This window comes from Anguilla anguilla, chromosome 3 (assembly GCF_013347855.1).
Source record: "Anguilla anguilla isolate fAngAng1 chromosome 3, fAngAng1.pri, whole genome shotgun sequence".
Taxonomy (NCBI): domain Eukaryota; kingdom Metazoa; phylum Chordata; class Actinopteri; order Anguilliformes; family Anguillidae; genus Anguilla; species Anguilla anguilla.
Genome location: NC_049203.1, coordinates 52487082 through 52509464, shown reverse-complemented (window position 1 = coordinate 52509464; position 22383 = coordinate 52487082). Strand labels below are relative to the sequence as shown.

General features: G+C 40.5%; 1 long non-coding RNA gene across 2 annotated transcripts in view; it reads left to right on the top strand.

Annotated features, from left to right (window-relative positions):
* The window catches only part of LOC118224023, a 42618-nt gene extending 24318 nt beyond the window's left edge, over positions 1–18300 (top strand). For both annotated transcript variants that reach the window (XR_004764551.1, XR_004764552.1), the window contains exon 3: positions 16967–18300. This is a non-coding gene — a long non-coding RNA (uncharacterized LOC118224023). The remainder of the gene's footprint in view (positions 1–16966) is intronic.
* Positions 18301–22383: the final 4083 nt, after the last annotated feature.

The window sequence follows — 22383 nt, the reverse complement described above, 5'->3', positions numbered from 1 at the left end:
TTATTTACGAGAGGTGCGTGTATGCCCTCTTATTTAAAAGAGGTGCGTGTATGCCCTCTTATTTAAAAGAGGTGCGTGTATGCCCTCTTATTTAAAAGAGGTGCGTGTATGCCCTCTTATTTTACGAGTGGTGCGTGTATGCCCTCTTATTTAAAAGAGGTGCGTGTATGCCCTCTTATTTTACGAGAGGTGCGTGTATGCCCTCTTATCTTACGAGAGGTGCACGTATGCCCTCTTATTTACAAGAGGCGCGCGTATGCCCTCTTATTTACAAGAGGTGCGTGTATGCCCTCTTATTTACGAGAGGTGCGTGTATGCCCTCTTATTTAAAAGAGGTGCGTGTATGCCCTCTTATTTAAAAGAGGTGCGCGTATGCCCTCTTATTTAAAAGAGGCGCGTGTATGCCCTCTTATTTTACGAGAGGTGCGTGTATGCCCTCTTATTTACAAGAGGTGCGTGTATGCCCTCTTATTTACGAGAGGTGCGTGTATGCCCTCTTATTTTACGAGCGGTACGCGTATGCCCTCTTATTTAAAAGAGGCGCGCGTATGCCCTCTTATTTTACGAGAGGTGCGTGTATGCCCTCTTATTTTACGAGAGGTGCGTGAATGCCCTCTTATTTTACGAGAGGTGCGTGTATGCCCTCTTATTTACGAGAGGTGCACGTATGCCCTCTTTTTTTACGAGCGGTACGCGTATGCCCTCTTATTTTACGAGCGGTGCGTACTCACCGTAAAGAGGGCGCTCATCTCGTGCCTGGCTGGGGTGCTCAGCTATTGCTTGTAAACACACAGCACACGTGTTTTTCAGTGCCCGACAACCCGACCATTCGGAGACAAATGAACGACTGCAGAAATCTGCGATATCGACATGGTAACCATGTAGATTGCCATCGTAATCTATTAATTATCTGGCTCTTGGTTTGATTCGCAATTCTCTACATTGCCCTCAGTATGTCTGAGTTTGACACCTCTGGTTTAAAGGAAGGGCAGCCACGAATGTTTGGTAATTAACCAAGCCTTGCTATTTTTATGGGAACTACAGATATTTGCATATATTCATTCTGCTACGCGTCGCCTGTCAGTTCAAATTTAATTGGATGTGCATATTTGTGTGGGGGAAGACGTTTGTGGCTGTAACTTAAATTTTAAATTAGTCCGTACACCATTATTTCAAAATCTTTGCTTGGGCAAAGATATATAATTGGCGATAACATACTTGGCGATTTGGTCAATCATTACAGCTGAGAGATAGAGAGAGAGGGTGAGCGAGAGAGAGAGAGAGAAAGAGAGAGAGAGAGATACTGGAAGAAAAATGACCATTGTCGCACAGAGGGACAGTGGTAAATGGTGCATCATTTTGCTATAATTTACAAATCGCAGAGTGGAAACAAAATTAGATTAAGAGGGTGCTTTAAAAGAGACCCACTAAACATCACTATTAATTACCAACCTGTCAAGGACAAAAAAGATTATTTGTTTTCAGAGGATGAAATAATGGCTGGTGGATTTTATTTTTAGGGTCATTTTTCACAGGGAGAACTTTAAAAAAGAACAGGGAAAAAACATGGATTTTCCATCAAAGCACGCTAATGTCTACATTATTATCGAGGCAATAAATGACTAGACATGAGTTATGGGCAACAGCATGTGAAACAGATATTACATGGCCTTGCAATTTGTTGCCAGCATTAATGGGCAAGAAATCGACAATTGCCGTGCATTGAAATGTCAGTGTAAAATTATACCTTGAGCTATTAAATAATATAATGGTGTCATTTTTCAAACAGTTTCAGAACAATCAATCACACATACCTATTTCACTTTACCCTCTGAAATCCTTTAAGTTGCTGATGAGAACAGTCCAAAACATATTTTTTTAAAAGAAAAAAAAATCATTTTAGATCAGTGCAATTTCAGAAACCATTTTTGGTTTTCATCAGAGCTGAAATTCCTTTCATGTTCATAAACGGTTTATAGCAAAATTAAGATTTGTAAACAGTTCACAAAAACAGTAAGAGATCAGACCCCTGGTTATTGGAAATGATAATGAATAAGAACACACTCTAAGGGATGTGTTAAAGATCATTTCATGCCAAGGTTTGTATCTTTCATATGATTGTTTGATGTTCATTATACACAGTTGGTTGTACTGTACGTTGAGTATTAAAATGATTAATGCTATCTTTTTGGAATATTGTATTATATGGGATTGTATACTCAACTGTCTTCAAAAATGTTAATGCAACATAGAGAAAACAAATGTATTCTTTACACCTATTCAGCATCTTATGGGTATGTAAGACCTGGGTTTTGTTTTTGGATTTCCAAGCACTTCTCTTAATTATTTAAATAGGCCAGTTATGATCTGATATTTTAGATATGTTTCTTCATAAATTCATGAAATACAGGTCAGGGCTGCTTTTGTAGCCCCAAATGAAACAGTTTGCAGTGAACTGGCATTAGTGTGCTTACTGGTTAACTGATTCAGGTTTATTGATGGAAACAAAAACTTGCATTCGGGTGTCTGATAAGAATGCCTCCTGGGTGCCTCCCTCTGGAGGTGTTTCGGGCTTGGGCACCGGGGAGGAGACCCAGGGGTAGACCTAGGACACGCTGGAGGGATTATATCCAAAGACTGGCCTGGGATTGCCTAGGGAAGGGTGAGTTAGCGGGAGTTTCTGGAGAGAGAGACGTTTGGGCTGCTCTGCTTGCCCCTTTGCCACCGCAACCCTGACCTGGATTAAGCGGTTTTAGAGAATGGATTGATGGTAAAACTTCCATGTACAGCGACCCTCCAGGGACAGAATTGCCCGCCCCTGTTATATACATTATGCAGGCATGTCATGGCATGAAGTTCTGGCATATTTGTCATTGTGACTTATTAAACTTAAAAAAGAACTAAAGGGAAACAATGTTTACCTCTGTTGCATTGAACTGGAGTGGTCAAATCAAGAACACTGAGCCTAAAACTAAATCTTGTATCTTGGGTATACAAATTTGCTATGGATGTGCTAAGCCTGTACAATTTGCCAAATTAGCATTTGTGTATTTAAAATTTTTTTTTAATTTCCACACATCAGCTCTTAAAACGTCTCGTTAACAACGATATTCTCTGGATGAGTCAGCATGTTTCACTCAAGAAGCACGTGTGAGGGGTGCTACTTTGAGATGCTCACACATTCACTGTATTACAACAAACGTCTTTTTCTGACTGCTATTTCAGAATGAGATGTGGGGGGGAAAAAAAAGTATGCAAAATCCACCATGTGAACGCAAAATCGTACCCCGAGAGCTTTGCCATTCAAAGTGTCTATAACTGAGTCATTGAGAGGCTTCCACGATGTGAGATGGTGATCTTCTCCCTGGAGTATGCCAGGATGTAGCCCCATGCCACTAGTTGGGGGGAGGGTGGGGGGGAGGGGGGCAGCATGGGGCTGGTCCCACTCCCCCAGCATGTGTACCTGGAGGGGCAGCTGGCAGGGGTGCACCTCGGGTCACTCTATCTGAGGATGGGGCGCGTCGGCGGGCTCTTCCTGGACGACTCACTGTCTCACTCTGGCAGCTTGTCATTTATCACAGCTGAGCGCTGTGTTCAGGTGGGACCGTGATTAATTTCACTTTACCAGTTTCAGAAATAAGTCCTATAAATCATTTTAAGCTCCGCGCACAGGTTTTGGTGTGGCACATGACAAATCTTCAGCACATCCTGGCTTGCCACGGCCAGTGACAGGGGCTCCCGTTAAAAAGCAAGAAGCTCAGGTATGTATGTTCTCATTCAACAGATGGCCTCCCGGATTACTATGTGGTAAACAATTGTGGGAAAATCAATATCACAAATTAGAAAAAAATTTCCTTACTGATGCAAAACTGTTGATTAGCACAAATGGCACTTTTCTCATCACTTTTCAATATTTATTGCGCAACTTTCGTGTCAGAAAGTTAAAATGGAGTCGTTCAGTTAGTAAAGTCAGACAGGAAGATAACTGCTTAGCACTCTGCATGGTATTCCAGGCATTTATTGATTTTAGAGATGCGATGACCTGGAGGTACCCAGAGCTATGTTTATTGGGTAGTGCTGAAGTGAAATCTAGTGTTCTTTTAAAGAACATCACTAATGAGTTCTTCACTGCCCATGTTATCCTTCATCTTTTCAGGCTCCTTTTCCAGTGATAATAATGCACTCATTAAGCAATGAATCTCAGTAGCGATATTGAGTGTGTATATATATATATATATGCAAAAGCTTGTGAACCCTTTGTAATTACTTGAATTTCTGCATTAATTACTCATTAAATGTAGTCTGATTTTCATCTAAGCCACAATAATAGTCACTTGCAACTGTATATATATATATCATCAAACCAGTGACCCCTAATGCCCTGTGGATGGGGGCATTGCCATCTTGGAAGAGGCCACTCCCATCAGGATAGAAATGTTTCATCATAGGATAAAGGTGATAACTAAAGGTATAACTTTGTATTGATTTGCAGCAGACCCAAACAATGCCAGGAAAATACCCCCCACAGCATAACAGAGCCACCGAACCCCCTCACTGTAGGGGTCAAGCATTCAGGCCGGCACCGTTCTTTTGGTGTATGCCACACATCCACTCGCCCAATTGTCGAGAATATGGTGAAGGATGACTCTTCTGACTATCACTTTTTTCCGCATCTCTGTAGACCAGTGCCAATGGTTTTTTTCACCACTGAACTCTCAAATGTGCATTTGTCTTTAGGCACTGGAACCCTACTATAATATCCCTCTCTATGTAGTTGTCGACTGATTGTTATAGCTGACAGTCTTATCATGTCCTACATTAACATTCTCAGTCACCTAAGAAAGAGTTGCTCATCTGTTTTTCCTTACAGTACATATTGCCCTAATGCACTAGCATCACGGTCAACGAATGTGCGCTTTTGACCAAAATTTGCAACCTGATTTACCGATGTCTTTCCCTTAGATATAAAAGCATGTAACACTAGCCAGTTGAGCAGTCTTTGTGACAGAAGCTCCTGCCATCCGTGCCCCAATAATGAACCCTCTTTCAAAGTCACTTAGATCTTTTCCTCTTTCCATCTTGATCCAAAATCAAGGTCAAATGGGTCTGCCGAGTATTTTTATGCATGCCACAGAGCATGATAGGATGTTAATTGCTCAATTGTATCATGCAGTACACCTGTATGGAAGCGTCTGCATTCGTTACAGTATGTTTCTCCACTCATTTATTCAGGTTTGACTTTTAAATTGTCACCCGTCTGTATGCATATATAAGAACCTTGCTCAAGGGTTCTATAGAAATAAAAAAGGATGCTTTTTTTGTACCAAAAGTATTTTTATTGGAATGATAAAACGCTTTTTAATTGTTCACTTTTTGAACAGCCATATTTCGCCGAACACTGTTGAAAGTGGTTGCTTGGAATGTTCTGACGAATGGCGCGCAACCCGCAGACATTCCGCCTCTCCTGTCTCGCCTTTCCCGAGCTCAGAGCCGAGTGAGGCCAATCGATTGCCAAACGGCGGCTTGCGGTCCTTCAATAGGAAACTGCTGTCATGGCTCCGCAAGGCAAAGCCTTGAAAGGAAGCTTAAAATTACATTTATTGCACGAGACAAGAAACAGGCAATTGCACAGAGAGAGAGAGAGAGAAGTGAAGAATTCTACGCTCTGCACTTAGGGGAATGATTATTACTCTTCTGCTGGCGACAAAAAGAGTCTCTGTCTACCGATCAAGTCTCCAGAGCAATCTCTTTGACACAATAAATGAATAAATAAATAAATTCTAAAAAACACACACACTTTGCCTGAACATTAATATTTGGCTTTTGTGAAAGCTGTAATTGTTATTTTGGCAGTGTTGGATTTTTATTCCAGAAATATTTGTTTTTCCAAGTAGTGGAATGTGGTGGAAACTATGATGCCCAAAGCTACTTTCATATCTGAAAGAGTTCTACAAGAAAATGAATTGCCTTTCTCCATTTTAGAAGCTCCCAACCTCTCCCAGCTGAATGTAATGGTGTTGCATTCATATTTCTAGGGGATTGTGTTGCATGACCATCTATGTTTTTTTCACTCAGAATGAAATCAAAGTTTGATTCTCATCTCATAATTGAGACGTTTCCTGGAAACAAGAAATGATACACATATTCATTTTTATTTAGATAATACAATTAAGTCACCACTGGGCACATGACGATCATGTGATAACGGTTTTCACTCAATTACTGGCCCATGGAAGATGAAAGAACAGAAAATGCAGTGACTTACATTATGCATTCTGAAGATTAATTTAGTCTTTCTGTAGTGTAGTATAGCACGCATACCAGAATGCAAAAATGCACAAACACACACGCACACACACTCACTCACACACACACAAAAACACACACACACACACACGTATACACACGCACACACACGCACACACACACACACAGAGTAAGAGTTAGCCCTGTAAAGACATTTCATGAGTTGCACTTTTAAATATTGCTTAGCAGAGAGGCTTACATTGGTGATTTATTTATTTTTATTTGTTTATTTTCTCTTTTTATTTTTGCAGAGTAACTTACTGTGAACAGTCATTTTCATCAATATCTCACTGAAAGCACTTTGAAGTCATCACAGTTTTGGTGCTTTCTTCCAATCAGAAATAATATAATATTCATGTTTTTTCATTATTGAAGGAAAAAATGGATCTTGCAATCACTCAAAAAATGAGAACAAAGATTGGAGGACTATGGGACCTGACTCATGATTACTCACATTTGATTGCAATACAGCAAGTTATGCAGGTGTGATTTATTTATGGATAGGAGGTGTACTATGAACAAGGTGATTCCATGACTCATTATTCTGTTTAGAGAAATATCTTGTACATCTTATTCTGGTTGTTCATAATTGGGGCTCGTGAAAATTCCTGACCAATTGACTTGAGAGTCACGTGAGTAATATTTCCAGCTATTATCCTCAATGTGTCACTACAGGTACTGTAATCTCTGAAATAATTTCACAAAACAGCACAGGTGTGACTAATTATACCATTAAGGACTCATTTGGAAAATCAATAAATATTTTGATGCTGTTAAAGGGAAGTGTCAACAATGTGAATCATGCACACACTAAGGACAACTAGAAAAATGACTACTGGTACAGAGTGCATTTGGTTCACACTGTACACCAATACGAATAATTTGTTTTGTGCATTCTGCAATTATTATTATTTTTTGATTGATCACACGCTAGGCACAACAAGTAGACCATCATTTTAAATCTAAAAATGTGGACAATGGCACAATGAATAACACACCATGTTTCTAAAACAATCTATTGTGCTTTTAATGGATTATTTTCAAAAAGGCCTTCTTGCTGGTTTATTTGAAAAGCAATCCCACAATCACAAAATAAAAATGAATAGGACATCCAAAGGCAAATTTCTTGTGACTATCTTTTAAAGTTCTGTGTGACTATGTTCCTCAATAATATTATAGGGGTGGCTGGCTGGACTGGCCACTCAAGGAATAATTGTGTTCTGCACCATGTTGTTTGGGCTTGCAATGTGATGTCATAATAATATCGCTCACAGGGTTCTTTGTCTAGCCAAAAGAATGACCTTTGAGCATTTCCCACCATTTGTTCTGGCGGGATGACTTCTTAAGATATGGGCAATGAGCGTTGTCCCTGTTCTGCCTGGTCTCTCGATGGAGACAATCACTAAAACATTTCAAATCCTACCTTCGCTGAATGCTCGAATGCAGTCCCTCCAATTAACAAGGAATAGCATTGCCCTATTTTATCATGCACTAACTGTAGAATGGAGGTACTGTCCAATGGAGCTTTTAAAATGTTTTCATTTACTGCTAGTGTAACATAGACGGGGTCAAATTCTTACAACTGGCCTGTGGATGAATTCTTACTTAATTACTTTCATAACATAACATAGTGTTACTGAATTAAAAATAACAAAGAAATCTCATAAACTTGTCATAAAAGTTAATAATAAACAAGCTTCAGCTTTACTTGTGGTAATCGGATGATATTTGCAGTGTGATGATTGTTTAACAAGGCTATAGCTGCCTTGCAGTGTTGGGAGTGAACTGCAGGTTATTAAGACAATAATTTATTTGGGCCCTACTTATAACTGACATACTGGCTTATCATATTTATAATTATTGGAATAAGGGGCTTACGTGATTCATAGTCAGTATACGTGAACATTCTGGTTAACACTGAAGTATCAGTGTGCATGCAAATGCATTTGTGGACAGTATGTGCTGTGGACAGTATGTGCTACTTCCTGGATCTTTTCAAACAGAGTGACAGTGCCTGAAGGACGGGTCGTGCGTCACTGGCGGAGGGGCGGGGGCGTGCTATGAAAATGCATGGCCGCGTGCTGTTTACACAAGCGTTTCAAGCCACCGCAACAGACGCCCACCCGCCAGCGCATGGAAATGAGGGAGCTGGCAGGCCGTGGGCAGGGAGCGAAACGGCACGCTCGAGCTAAGCGTGCGATTGTCCGTCTTGCTCGCCGACAAGCTATTTGCCAGCCTCGGTACGCTCGTTAATTCGGTACCATTTGCAGTTTCTCCGGGGGAGAGATCAATGCCAGCGGCGGGGGCTGGAAAGTGGTGAAGTCATAAAACCTATTAAAGGGAGCCGTTCGTCTCCCCTGTCAGCCGGACCTGATTATTACCATTGACTGCCGTAAAGCCGTGTGACCCTATGCATGGCGCCACCTCTCTCTGCTCTTTGCTCAGACGCTAAACCAATCTGCATCTTCGCGGTAAAAAATATGAGCCCTCGCATTTTCTAGATGGAGACGTTTCCTCCTCTTCAGAAGGCTGCTTATTTGATTTTTAATGATTGTGTTTGTGGAACTGCCTTGATGCGGATACAGAAGGATCACGTGTCGGTGCTTTGTTGTTTGTCTCAGTATTGTTCATCAAATCCGCCCCCCACCCCCCCAAAAAAAAAAAAAAAAAAAAACGATAAAAATAATTTATATAATTAGTATATAATCTTTCAAAGAATACACAAATACTGTTGGTGCCCTGTATATTTCTGTTTAATTGCACAAAATGCAGCGTTATCTCAAAGAAATCAAATTTAGGGTATCCTTCCCCACTGTGAGCAATGTAATAGCAGAGCAGTAGTGTACATTTAAAACCACAATATAAAACAGTATGAGAACTGTACTGGGAACACTCCCAAGTGATCTGTGTTTGTATTGCAAAGAAGGCACAGCTTTGTTTCGGTCTTCATAATACATTTAACCATCATGCTATGTGATGTCTTCCCGTTAGAGTAGATGTGTCGTAATGCGACTACCTCAAAGACACTGAAAGCATGAAGATCATGCAGAAACATGGAAACACGCACATACGCACGCGTGCACAAATGCACACGCTTATCAATGTCAAATGCATTATGAAGTGGTGCAGCTTCTGTGCAACTGGGGACAAAAATGAATCAAATCCTATTAATCTTTTGTGAGAGAGAAGTTGACATTTCGTTCTCTAATTAAACAAGCCATGGAATGGATTGCTGAATTGCATTGGTAATTAACATTTATCTTGGGATGGTGTGACAGGGACACAAATGTAATTGCTTTATTGCCTTTATGTTTAGCTATGGTGGTTTTGACAAGTCAAATTTAAGAACAGGCAGTTAAACCCCCTTTAATTTATTGTCATTCTGAGCATTATTGTCTTAAAATGTTCTCTGAACTATAATTATTGAAATGATACTAAATGCTGTGATCTAAATGGGATTAGCACATCCATTAAATTATCTGTCAGTATCATTATCTGTTATTCGACTACTGTGTGCAATGTTAGTTCCATTGTACTGTATGTGCTAATCATTTCTGGGACTCCATTGTCACTATAATTATTTATATTAGCTGCACACTTGCCCTTTCTTTGGATCCATGGCAACCATATGTCCTTGTATTGTTATGCTCAGCAAGAGGGTGCTCTAATGCTTGAGCTGATTAACACCTTTTTTTCACGCATGCATGCACACACATACTGTACACGTACACACATATCACATATATTCTCTCCCAGAGACTACAATAAAAATAACATTTTTATTTTTCAAAAGAAAAAAGTGTGAAGTGTGTTGGGATCTTTGGGTGGCATGGCAGCATGCAGTATGTCTGCATAATATGCATTTTTACCACCGATTGCAAAGGTGTTCTCCACATAATAAGAGTTTAGTGGAAAAGTTTCAGTCCTGGCACTCTAAGGTTTTTTTTTTGGGTTTTTTTTGCTGTTGTGGCAATGTCACATAAGGTGCTCAAAATAGAGACTGACTTTTTCATAGATGTACAAACCATTAAAACGTGCGAGCTATTCCAAGCAGGAACTCTTTACGCTGTGTATAAATCTGCTTGTCATGCCAGTAGATGGCAGTGTTATCCCTTTTAATAGTAGATGGGTTGGCTTCTGCATTGAATAGAGCAAACCGGGAGGAAAAAAAATAAATAAATCTGTGCTGCGAGAGAAGGATGTTGGAACAACCAGCAGTGAGCCCACATGCTCCAACTTCGTCAAACACACTGCAATTTGCAGACTCCTCTCACAATGGGCCCTGTCACACTGTTACACAAGTCTTTCTCAAAGCCTTCCTGCAGTCGCGTGGCACCACTTCCTGTTACCTGACACACAGCCACGAGGTCTGAATGTGACAGCAGTGACTCTGAGAGCACACTGACAAACACGGCAAAGAAATCTTCGTTGTCTTGGGAACCGGCAAGAGGGTGCTTTGTACGTGGGGACTGAAAGAGCCGGCGGCTGAACAGTGCCTCGAAAAGGAACCTTTTTCTAATCCACAAAAGCACGAACACACTCTAAAACACACTGCCTGTTTTATTTTTGCTTTTTCTTCTTTTACTGTGTTTTTTTCCATTCAATCACCTCTCATCAATGGACGATCATGGCCATCTGATGATAATTGTCTGTGCTGCAACACTGCCCTTCTCCTCTGCGAATGCTCATCACCATCTTCTCTAAAATAACATTTCAAAAGAAATCTATAATCAGTCTCTCTCCTCCCCAAACCTCCAACTCCTGTGGTGAGGCCAATCTGTATTCTATTGAACACCTCACACCCCCTGTGCCCCCCCCTCCCCCCACACCATCACTGTACTCCCAAGTGTCCAACCATGCACAGAAAAAAAGGCCCCTGAAGCCCTCTAACGCGAAGGCCTCGTCTAAGAATTCAAAACTGGTAGAATTGAGTCTCAGTTCACTGTGAGAAACTGAAAATGAAAAAAAAAAAACGAAATCACAAGCTACAGTCGAGACCGAGTTGAAAAATCGCCCTGACCCGGTTATATACTGTACAATTTATTTAATAAAATGTCTGAGCTGAGCTTAGGTAACCTTTGGTTCAACCAGAGCGCCTCAACCTCACTGTCCCAGCTACACTTTGGGGGTAATCAGATGATCCAGCAGTCTAAAGCAGCAGGTCAAAGTCGTGTGCCTTACACTCAGAAAATAAGGTATGGGGTGGGTGCCCTATGTGTTAATTTATTTGCACCTTTTTTTCTTGCAAAAGGTACTTATTGGACACATATTACTTCAATGTACCTTTCAGGGAACAGCTGAGAAATGAGTTCCTTAAGAACAAAAATATAAAGTGTACTGTACCTTTATTTCTGAGAGTGCTTAAGAGTTTGCTGAGCATATATATTCATTTTTTTGTGTTCTGTGGTTGCTAAGAAATGCAAAAGTGCTTTGGAATTAGAAAAAAGAATGAATTAATAAAAAAAAAAAATATATAAATAAATAAACCGCATCCATAATCAGCCAGATAAGACAAGATAAGATCTCTTTCGTCTCGTATTTTTGCCTTCATGTATGGCCTCCCCATCCAATCCCATAGTCTCCTTCAAAATGCATGCCTGCATGGAGATGTATTCATTTTAGTTTCAGTGCTGTGCTTCATCTAGCCGTCCTGTGGGGTGGCGACAGAGTGCCGACCTTGGCGCTCTGTCAGGGGGTTAAAAGCGAGAGTCGGCTGTGGAAACGTACGAGGTCCTGCCTCTTGTTTGCACCGTCGACCTTGCGGGCCACCTCAAGCGATACTGTCTCCCCGGCCGGAGAGGAGCGGCCTGTGGAGCTTTGAAGATTCCTTTCCCCTGACCCTCTCCTCTGCCCCCCACAAAGCGGCTGCACTTGATTGCATTAATTATCTCCAGACCCCCGCCGCTCCCTCTCGGACACCCTGCGCCTGTTGTGGCGTCTCGGTGTGCAGCTCCCCGAGTTCCGGTGCTGCTAGGCGAGGCTTGTTCTTCAGTGTAATATCATTATTGAGTTTTTTTTTTTTTTTTTTTTACTACAAAAGAAAAGTGAAGTGAGTTTTTTTTTTTCTTCTATTTTCTCTTGCGGTAGTCTGACCATTCGCACTCACATGTATTGGCTATCTCTGACTGCCTCTCCAAATAAAGATGCTTCATTTCTCCCCCTTGAGTTCCACTACAGAGAGTGTATAGACCCCGGCACTGTTACGAACTGTGAGGCTGAGAGAGCGGGAGGCTCTTAGCTCCACCTTTCTTACACCCTCCTTAGACCTGTGTCTAGAAGGCTCTTAGGTGATAATGAGGTTCCTGTGCAGTCTGTTAGCGTATGAATGTTCCATTCCAGAGGGAAAATTTCCTTTGTTAAGCACACTAATGGGAATATCTGTTCAGCAAATAGAATGTTAACAGTGCCCCTTTTTGTTACCGTACGTATTGTGGAACATTATAAAAATACGACCATCACAGCACATCAGAAATCAGCTATTTAACAGAACAATATTCAGAGAGGCCTTGAAATGAATAAGCAAGCCTGGCTGAGCCAGGAGCTGAATCTCATTGTGAAGTTGAGGCACAAAAGTGTCGCTCTTTCAGAGAGTTGCTAAAGTCAGTGAGCGTCTGGTCCGATCTGACAGCACAGATGCAGCAGATGGCTTGGACGGCTCACGTCCCAGGGGACGCGCGCTCCATCTCATTCTTCCCCCCCTCCCAGCCCAGGGGTCACCGAGGAGGGCCAAAGTGTAATCGGCGACTCTCCGGTGAATGAAACGCAAGTTGGCGGGCGGTGGGCTGGGGGCAGGGGCGGGGGGGTGGTTGCGTTTCAGAGGGCGGTGGAGGGGGATGTTAATTGACAATTGTAAATAGCAAATAAAGCACATGGCTGGAATTAGCGGAGCAGGCGCGGCACTTCCTGCTAATTGCCGCCTGAAACGCACGCGGGAAAGTAACAAATGACAGCGGCAGCCACGTCCTCTGATAAGAGCGCGAGGAATACATCAAGGAGCAGATTGCTAATATCGGGTGGTTTCATCTCGCCGCTCGTGAAATAAACGGCAATGGGGCTTGCAGTAACACGGCGCGACGCGGCGCGGGGTGTAATGGGACGAGCAGCCTCTGCCGCCAGGGCGTAATGGACTGCGACGCCATTACTCACCCGCACGCTTCGATGGCGTCAACATGTCGCAACACGCCATTTGTAAAAGATTCAGCCAGACCTCACCTGCTTAGCCAAGGTTGGGCCGGGACAAAGCCCCCGCTTTTGCCAACGCCACAAAAAGCTAGAGACACCTCCGGCATGCATGTGGATTTGTTCCAATTTGTTAGTACAAATCGGTGCCGAAACCAGAATTACATTATGTAAGATTGCCAATTTGCTTAGTATGAGATTTTTATAATGATCTAGTTATATTGCTAACAAAGATGTGGATTTTGGAATAAGTCTTTTTACCCATTTATGCAGCAGCATTTTATTGAATCAAGTGGTGCAAATATCTTGCTCAGGGGCTCAATAGCAATGTCCTACCTGGCACTATATCTCACAACACACAAGGTCCAGAATCCAGCCGCTCCAACCAATACATTGTTACCTCTCGCTAGGAGCCATTCTCTCATACCTCAGGCGGTCATAGAGCACAGGAAAATCTGGTAAGGGAGCAGCCTTGATTGATGGAGGGGAGAAATGCCATTGCCCAGAGCTTTGATTTACTGGCTCGTCCAGCCCCATAATAAGAGGTAATGCTGAATCTGCCTGCTTCCCCCCCACACCTGTTTTGCGGTGAGGTGTCGGGAGCACAGCTTCAAGGGGTCACTTCCACTTCACTCCATCTTCTGCAAGAATGGGGGGGGAGGGGGGGATCCTGACACCCACGTTAATAACTGAGGAATCTACATCTTCATTAACATCCTATTAATACGGGGGTGGAGGGAAGCAGTCAAGACAGAGCTTGTTCCTGTTACCCAGGTTCCGAGAAAAAGACTTTCCTGAACTCAAATGATGTATGGGTTCTTGGCAGAAAATTAATTATAAATTAAAGCAGCATTTTCCAGGAAACAACCGTTATTGAGGAAAACTTTTGAGGAAAAATCTTTCCATGTTGTACGGTCCTATTAGAGCTGGTGTTCTAGCTGGTTCTTTGCAACTCCCACGGCTGTCTCCATGAATCTGAAGCATCTTTGTTTTAGGAGAGCTTTTCAGCAAAAGGTTCAATGCTATTTCAACTCCAACAGAGTTTATGTGTCCACGATGAAACAATGCTCGATGAGAGTAAAATGTACTCTATCCAAGCAGATTTAATACTGACAATTTTGCTGTGCTTGTATAACCTGGTTGGCAAGAACCCTTAATCTTTTATAACATCTACTGCAAACAAGTCATGTACTTTTTTTATTAAAAAAAGTTTCTCTGAAATAGCATTTTTGATGCATGAATAAATGATTGTCATATTATATTTAGCTGCAATTTGATTAAAATATAACCAACCCTTTTAAAACCAAAATGTTTTTAAAAAACTTAATTTGTTTATATTTAAAAAGCCAGTGTTACTGAGGCACAAATAGCTACTTATATATGTTTTGCCACCAAGGCTTTGTTGCCTTTTATATGCATTTATATTTCATGTATTATGTTCCATTAATCCAACATGTTTGTGGTGACTAAGTTATTTAAAAAAAGCATTAAAAGGACATTCATTGTTAACATACACATACATATAGTACAATTCCTATCATATTCTGTCATGAGATAAGAAATAGAACATGGCGTAGCTCTCTGTGTTTCAATTGAGACATTTTCCATTTTAATTCACCAATGAAAAATGTTTCCTGGATGTGAAGATATTTTTACACAGCATAATGAAGTATGTTGTTCCTGCTGTGCATGACCCATAGTGTAGCAAACAGTGTTTCCTGGATGCGTTTCTTGGATCGCTCCAATCGTGCAGGAGAGAGAAGAATTTATGTTCATGTATTTTTTTTATCATTCAAGGATTACATACTGTATAGGAAGATATCCAATGGTGAATCCTTTTTATCTGTGTGTCATTGCTTCTTAAATTATTTTTCTGTTATTTATATTCACATTTTGTGAGCCTTTGATATATATATATATATATATATATGTTTAACTGAGGTAGAAAAAAAAGAAATAACATCAGTGAGGAAAGCTTTACATGACATAAAATTCCTTCACCTTCAAATTATTTGTGATTATAATGTGTTCTTGTATTATTGATGAGGTGACATCAAGGAAATTGAGAGGCAAAGAAGCTCTCAGTGATAAGCTGTGAGAATGCATAAAGGTCAGTGGTGACACACTAGCACAATAAAAGTTGATGGTGACTTGATGCAGAATGGGAACTCAAAGGTCAAACACAAAGTTGATGCACTCCAGTGAGAAATCGGATTTATTTCCCATCACTTTTAATCACTTCCGATCGATTAAAGGCATGCTTTGGGCTCCAAGCTTGACTGAGACAAATCTTGAGAGACATTTCCTCTCTGTTAAGTCTTTTAAGAAGTTTATTGAATAAGTTGTTTACCAAAACTGTTAGAAGGCGTTCACTTATCCTCTGGATCGTAATTATGGTTGTCAGGCATCACACGTTGTTCCATTAGCGCTGATAAAGGTATGTGACGAGCAAGTGAAATGTCTAAAAAAAGCCATGCTAATGAAAATTAAAGCTGAAAATGAATGCACTCGATACAGGAAAACAGATCCAAGGGCTGCAGGTTGTTTTTTTTTTTTTTTTGTATAACACTTTGCTGTTCCCTGGGAATAGGAGTCTAAAGCAATCTCTCTCTCTCTCTCTCTCTCTCTCTCTCTCTCTCTCTTACATAGAAAATAAAGAATAGGGGAAAAATCCTTTCTCCCTTTATAAAGCTTTAATTAGCCAAAGCAAATCCCCACCTTAGATTCCTCTGGTGAATGCATTTATTTTATGGGGAATAAGCCATCAAACTGGTAATTTCCCAGTGTCTGTTAAAAAGAGGGCTCAGCTGGGGTTTTTCCCCCCATCTCTGATAGTTTCATTTAGTATGCATACCCTCACCTATTATCTTTACGATATGATGCTGTCCAGTTGAAGCCAACCTCAAACCTCATGGATCTCTGCTCATTAAAAGTTCATTCACTGACTCCTGATTAAACGTCAGACCCTATTACTTACCCATAGTAAAAGTACAGAAGTATTTTTCTCACATGGCAGTAACATATTCACTCCAGCCTAGTTTATGCACCCTTCTTTAAAGGTGAATATTTATTTAAGTGCAGAACACAATGCTAGAGCAGTAACTGGAGAGAAAGTACTGTTCACCTGCGTGCCTCTGAGGGAGATCTGCTGTAAGTCACATGATCACGTCAGATGATCCAAAAAAAAAAAAGGCTCACGTAGTATGACCAGGTGTCAGCGATGGGTAGTAACTTTGAACAGGTTTACAATATCGGCCAATTCTTAGGGGAGGAAAGCCACACAGTGCAGGTCCTGGTTCACAGGCTGAAAGCCTCATGCTAGACTGTTCTATCCTGGACCACAGGCACCCTGAGGCCACAGATAATTAGACAGACTGAGACTGACCTGGTAGAGAAAGTGCAGGGTGAACGTTGCCTCTACAGCTTATTTCCTGTGGCATATCTGATCAATGTTGCATGCATTTCCTTTTCCCTCCAACAGTACTGATTTCAGAGAGTGTGGACGTCTCCCCCACCGGCTGGCTTATCTGCAGTCCGCCTGGGCGTGACTGGAGGGTAGGATGAAGCCTTTTTTTTTCTCTGCTGCATCTTTGCCATGCTGCACAGGAATACACTAATGCTCACGGCTAAGACCTGCTGAGCAAAATCTGGATTATTCATGAAAAAAGAAAGCTCGTGGATCAGAAACTGGCTGACAGTAAAACAGTGTCTGACATCAGACAAAGCGTGCTTGCTGAAAACAATATTCACCACTGGACCATAGAGACTCTCTGTCTATAACAAGCACTGAGCGTGTCTGAGGGTCAAATTCCTTGTTTGGACATCAGACTGGAGCCCAGACTGTCATAAAATAGTTTGAATTATTTTCATGGATATTGTGGGTGTGATGTCATTCCAGACATTTTGTTTGTTCTTCGTGTGTCTATGTACTTTTGTATTGAATAAGCATGCGTGTGAGCATGCATGCACTGCACGTGTAGGCATGTGCAGCCATACCTGCGTTATGTGCTGTGTTGGTAAATGTGATTGTTCTTATGAACTTGTTTATAGGTATTCATGTAACTTTTGGGTGCCTGCATGCGCATGAATACATGTGTATGTGTACATGTGTAGTATATATGCAACTCTGGGTGTGTCTGAAGCCAAATACTGAAACCACACAGATATTGAACCCTAAACACATAATGATTCCATCTGAACATCAAGGCTTATATTCGTTATAGTTTTTTAAATTTAATATTATTATTTTTTTTAGATATGTGGACTACTGTCATGATTTAAAATAGGCTAGGCTTATTTGAACAAATTTGATTTCCAGTTCTCTCATGCTTACTTGGGAGGTGATCAATGGAGCTTAGCCCAAGAGAGAGTCGAGGTGGTGGGGGAGAAAGAAAGAGTAGCCACGTGGGAATGACCAAGATGGGATAGATAGGGGACGGGGAAGAAGGTGCAGTCGATCTCCTTCCTTCAGTGCCCCATATTGTGTGTATAGTGTGAAAATTAACTTCAATATAGGGGTGGCTGATTGCACTGAAAAAAAAAACTGTCCTGGAAATTTCTGTTTGGGGTGCGTGTTTCACAGTTCTGCGTGAAAACAACTGCTCAGAGTGTGCAGGTAAGCAGTGCCTATTAGCCTCAACTATTCGCTCAGGGTCCTTGTGTATCTTTGTTGCATAATGATGTATTATTACATGTCACATTTTGATCACCGTAGCCTTGAGTTCAGGCACTGAAAGTACATTCCTAATTCTCTATTTACCTCACAAATATTATACTTGGTTGCTACAAACCTAATAATGCAAACAATGCCCATTTATCACAATATATTTTTTAAACACAAATTATTTTCTATAATTCTTTTTTTTTTTCAGGAGCTCCCAAATGAAACAGCTCTATGTATTCACAGTTTCTTCATATCATAAAAAAGCAGTTATGAAAGAGTGAACATAGCGCTCAATTTGAGAAAGATTACTGGGTTAATAGTAGACAAAAGCCTACTGAGTCTAAGCATTGTGCTGCAGCAGTGAAGGCCAACAGGATTCTAGGACATATTGCTAGGAGTAGAGAACATTAATATAAAGAAGTAAAGTTGTTATATAATGTTTATATAACACACTGGTCTGACCTCACTTGGAGTACTGTGTGCAGTTTTAGGCACCACATTACAAGAAAAAAAATGGAGGCTCTGGAGAATGTACAAAGAAGGGCAACTAAACTGGCCACCGGCATGACATTTAGGTGTCATGAGGACAGACTCAGGGAACTTAATTTATTCAGCCTTAAAAAGAGGAGACTTAGGAAGGATTCAATAGGGGTTTGATAGAGGGATCAGTAAATTAAGCCACAGAATATTATTTAGACTGAGCTCTGTTAGCAGAACATGCTGAAACTAGGGAAACCATGGGAAAATTCCAAACAGACATAAGGAAATTATTTTCACAAAGAGTTATTAATTCTTGGAACAACTTACCAGGACATGTGGTTGAAGCAAAGAATCTGGTGGTATTCAAGACCAGGCTTGATACAGTACTGGATATACTGTGCTTAAATTTAGCTATTTATTTGGTTGTTTGTTTATTTCTCTATGCACTGACTTATTATTTTATTTTTTTGTTTTATTGGATTTTTATTAGTTTTACTGTTTTTTACTATTATGATTTTATTGCTTGCTTGTATACGTTGTAAACAGCACCCGCTGTGCTGAAATCTACAATAGATTTGCAGGTAGCAAAAGAAAGAAAGAAAAAAAAAACATTTAAGCTTTCAGGACAGTTCCTGAGATCACCAAATAGATCATTGAGAAATGAAAGTACTGAAATTGCCTTCATTTCCGGTATATCCAATACTTGCATCTTGATGGTTCTGTTGTCCATATAAATATAGAAATGTTTTTGTAATCCAAAATGGCTCTGTTCAAACTGTTGTTGCTTTCTAACTCTGACAAGAACATAGCTGAGAAGCAAAACAAAAAATCTGGAGAACAGTTCTTTGGGTGATGTACGTTTTGTTGCCTAAGCACCGATTGGTTTCCTTAGAAGTCAAGTAAGCAGTACGACAAATTAAACAGGACTCTTAGATTCAAAACAAGCCCTGGGTGGGGTTTATCAGTATAGTGCTTCTTATCAAACAGCTCAGTGGGTAGCCTAGTTTGCTTGCAGCGAAGGCCATTTAAATTGTCAGAATAAGAGCCCCAGCTGTCCTTTTGAAAAAATTCACTTTGTCTTGTAAAATACAGTATCTAAACTGATAATAATGGCGCATAGTCAATGCAAGTTTTTCCACTGTGGCCAAGTTATTGAAGAACTGGTCAAATATGAATTTTCAATGTAAACTTTTCCTGCAAACGCTTGTTGAATTTGACACATTTCGAATGCACAATATATGCTGTTTTTTCCAGTGGTGTCAAACATGCTGTATATGAACTGTGTACCAGTTTTGCTAATAGCTGATGTGGGTTTTCTGAAGTGAACCACAGAACAAATAAAATACAGTATAGCCTATGGCAGTTTTTAACATTTTTATGGATATTGTGTGTTTACCATGAAGACTCATAAACCTCACATATTTCACTGGTTACATACTTTAGTCTTGACGCTACACTTGTGCCCTTCAAATACTGCCATCATTCCTGTGTCTGCTGTGCATTGCCCCAAATCTGTAAGGCTCCATTCATGAGTAGTACAAACCAAGTGAAATTACCTCTTAAGTGCAAGGGGATATACGTTTAACAGCATGTTTGCTCATAGCCATCTACCATAGCTAACTAACTAGTAATACAAATTGTCCAGGTACTTGAAACACCTGTAATCACAAACATTAGTTATACTGTATTGCTACAGTAGTTCTTTTAGCTAGTTTTTGTAGTTCATGAATGCTCTATTTAAAAATTTAAAAAAACATATTTGTCTATATTTTCTAAAAACTCAGCTTAGGCCACAACCACATCAGTTTTCAGATAATTCTGGTGGTTTTAACAGATACAGATAGTGACTTTGTTGCAAACTCCTAATACACACATCCATTTGAATGTGTCTGTGTATTTGTGTAAATGCATGCATGTGACTGAATGCACCTGTATGTGTGCTGGGCATGCGTTTATGTGTTTCCATGTGAGTGCTTATAAATGTAGATATGCATGTAAAGGTGTGCTTGTATCTCAATGTACAGTATGTGATGAATGTGTGCATGCATACCAATTTCTGTCTAGCAGCTGCTTGCTAGAAAGACTGTGGTTGTTTTATTACAGTTATCTGAGTGGGAGAAAAGGGAAAGTGCAGGAGCCAGTTTGTCCACATTGTGTGTGACTGCTTCCAGCATGAATAGGTAGAGGTCACAGGTACCAGTAAAATATGATCAATCCCTGTCTCTGGATATTTCTCTATCTCTTATTTTCTCTTTTTCTGTCTGTTTTTCTCCCTGAGGTCCAGTCAATATATTGTCTGGAGATATCTGACACATTAGGTAGTAGACTGCAAAACACAAAACTCTTTGCTTTGGACAACACATGAACACACAGCAGCACTCACCTTGGAGGTAAAATTGGCAGATATAATAGGCAATTGGTTTACTCAATCCCAAAAACAAATGGGCTTCCTTGACATAAACATATGGAGACAGACTCCATGTTCCCACTGATCCCTTTTGTTACCATCTCAGTAACAGGACATGATATGGTGTGCATTTTAAGTGGCTGGGTCTTAAGTCATGCTGACCTTGAAACATCCTGAGAGTTTATTGAGGCCAGTTACTCTTGTTCACATCATATGCGGTTGTAAAAAAATAAATAAATAAATAGAGGGCATTTCAATCTCAAATTAGTCATTGTTTTGCTGAGATACACCTGGTTTCTTTAGCAACTTTAGTCACAACAGGTAACACAAAAATATACAGTGTGTATATATACAGTGATTTCCATAATGTTTGGGATAAACACATTTTTTCTTTATTTGGCTGAGTACTCCACAATTCACATGCGGCTAAAGTGCAGATTCTTAGCATTCATTAAAGGGTATTCTTATACATTTTGTTTTCACCATGTAGAAATTACCGCACTTTAATTGCGTTATCGCCCCGCCCATTTCAGAGCAGCATAATGTTTGGGACATAATGTGATGTAAATTAAAGTAGTTGTGTTTAGTACGTTGTTGTATATCCTTTTCATGCATTGACTCCTTGAAGTCTGTGACCAATTCACATCGCCAGGTGCTGAGTATCTTCTCTGATGATGCTCTGCCAGGCCTGTTCTGCAGCCATCTTCAGCTCCTGCTTGTTTTGGGGGCTTGTCTTATGTATTCTCTTCAGCATATGAAAGGCATGTTCAATTGGATTCAGATCAGGTGAAGGACTTGTCCAGTCAAGATTTTTTTTGTTTTTGGCTAGAATTCCTTTGTTGCTTTAGCAGTATGTTTGAGATGATTGTCTTGCTGTTGAATGAAGCACTGTCCAATGAGTTTGGAGGCATTTGCTTGAACTTGAGCAGATAAAATGCTTCTGTACACCTTAGAATTCATTCCGCTGCTGCTTTCAGCAGTTACATCATCAATAAAGACAAGTGAGCCAGTACCTGTGGCAGCCATAGATGCCCAAACCATAACACATCCACCACCATGTTTCACAGATGAGGTGGGTGCTTTGGATCTTGGGCTGTTCCTTTTGGCCTCCACAGTTTGATATTTCTCACTCTGATACAAGTGAATCTTGGTGTTATCTGTCCAAAAGACATTTTTTTCCAGAAACATTATGGCTCTTTTATGTACTTCTTAGCAAACTGTAACCTAGCCGTCCTGTTTTCGGTGGCAAACTACTTGTTTGCATGTAGCCTTAGTATTTCTGTTTGCAAAGTCTTCTGTGGACAGTAGTAACTGGCAAATTCACGTCGTCTTCCTGAAGTGTTTTTGA